A 2,363-nucleotide genomic window follows, 5' to 3' on the forward strand; every position below is an offset into this window, starting at 1 on the left:
GAGGGGTGGTGGAAGGAATAGGCCTTTTAAGTTCCAAACTTGTTGGCTCTCAGATTCATCTTTTCCAAACATTGTTAATTGGCCTTGGAGACATCCTGTGATGTTGGTGCATGCTATAAACAAATTCACAGAGGAAGCAACAAGGTGGAATAGAATGCAGTTCGGGAATGTGTTCAATAGGAAAAAGAATATCATGGCTATATTGAATGGTGTTCAACGGGTATCTACTAGACCTTCCTCCTTTCTCATCAACCTTGAAAAGGAGTTGCTTAATGATCTTGATGTCGTGCTTAATCAAGAGGAAGAGATTTGGGCTTTGAAATCCCAAGTTAATTGGATGGTGCAAGGAGATAGAAATACCAATTTTTACCATGTATCAACTTTGGTACGAAGGAAAAGAAACCAGATTTTGGCTATTAAGGATGCAGTAGGGGAGTGGTTTTATGAGGAAAATGCTATAAAAGGGATCATTAGGAGCGGATTCATCGAGGTGTACACTTCTTCACTTTCTAGTGTGCCCTGATCAACCCCTTCAATTTTGCCTTGGCAGATCAGTCTAGATGAAGAGGAGAGTTAGAGCATTGGTGGGGCTGTTTCGAAGGAGGAGATAAAGGCGGCTCTTTGGTCTCTTAAGGCCTTTAAAGCCCCGAGTCCAGATGGGCTTCATGCGGGGTTTTTTCATAGATTCTGGCTGGTTGTGGGTAGTTCTGTGGTGAGCGTAGTGAAAAGGGCTTTTTCTGAGAAGAAAATCCCTGAATATCTAAATAGAACCCACATTGTCCTTATTCCTAAAATTCAAAGGCCTGAAACTTTAGCCAATTATAGACCGATTAGTCTTTGCAATACGGTGTACAAGATTGTAACTAAGATCATTGTTGCTAGATCGAGGCCTTACTTGGATAAGCTTGTCTCTCCCCTCCAAACAGCGTTCATTCCGGGTAGAAAGGGAGTGGATAACGTTATCATTGTGCAAGAAATTATTCATACTCTAAGTAAGAAAAAAAGCGAGGGTAGGATATATGGCTATAAAGATTGATCTAGAGAAGGCTTATGATAAATTGGAATGGAATTTCATAAGGGATACGCTCATTAGAGCAAACTTGCCGACTGATTTGATTGACATTATTATGAGCTGCATCTCTTCAGTTTCCACTTCCATTTTGTTTAATGGAAAGGCTCTAGAGCCGATTTATCCTTCAAGAGGGATAAGGCAAGGTGATCCTCTATCACCTTATATTTTTATCCTATGCATGGAGTATCTGGGCCAACTCATTGAAGGAAAATGCAATGCCCACCTTTGGCAGCCCATAAAGGCCTCTCGGAGTGGATCGGCCTTCTCTCACTTGTTTTTTGCGGATGATTTGGTTTTATTTGCCAAAGCTGATGGCACTAATTGTTCCACCATTAGGGACGTCCTTGATGAATTTTGTAACCTATCGGGGCAAACGATAAGTGATACAAAATTGAGAGTTTATTTTTCGCCTAATGTGGATAGGGATACTAGGGAATCTTTAAGTGATATCCTTGGTTTTGCATCTACTCCCTCACTTGGAAGATATCTTGGGTTTCCTATCAAACATCCGGGCTCATCTTCCCATGACTTTAACTTCATTTTGGAGAGAGTGAAACAAAAACTAGCGGGTTGGAAGGCTAACATGCTCTCCTTGGCTGGTCGAACTGTTCTTATTCAGGCTTCATCAGCAACAATTCCATCTTATATTATGCAGTGTAATTACATTCCTCGGAGAATCTTGGATGGGATTGACCGGGTTAACCGGAATTTCCTATGGGGCTCTTCGGAAGCCATAAGGAAAATGCATTGGGTTGGATGGCAAAAAGTAACAAAGCCGAAGGAAGATGGGGGGCTGGGTTTGCAGACTGCAAGAGGCAGAAATACATCCCTTCTTGCTAAGCTGAACTGGCGACTACACACAGAAAAGGAAGCGCTATGGTCTCAAGTCTTATGGCAGAAATATTGTAACAATAGAAGAATAAGAGCCTCTAATGTTGACAGGCTGCCTTGCTCTCAGATTTGGGCAGCAATGAAAAAAGGAAGAGATATGTTTCACAAAGGTAGCATGATGATGATAAGTAGAGATAGCAATATCAGTTTTTGGAGGGGCAACTGGATGAGTAAAGGGCCTCTCCGCCAGTTGATTCAAGGCCCCTTAACTCAAGAAGCAAATCTTTTGGAAATTAAGGATGTGTTATCAGACATGGGGTGGGCTTGGAACCGAATTCCTTTTGAGCTACCTTCAGATGTTAGAGCAATGATTCAGGCCACTCCTATATCAATCACTAGCAGAGGAAGGGATAGGATTTCTTGGTTGGGAAACCCAAGAGGTACCTTTGACTTAAAGAGT

The sequence above is a fragment of the Quercus robur genome, chromosome 1, assembly GCF_932294415.1.
Source record: "Quercus robur chromosome 1, dhQueRobu3.1, whole genome shotgun sequence".
NCBI lineage: Eukaryota > Viridiplantae > Streptophyta > Magnoliopsida > Fagales > Fagaceae > Quercus > Quercus robur.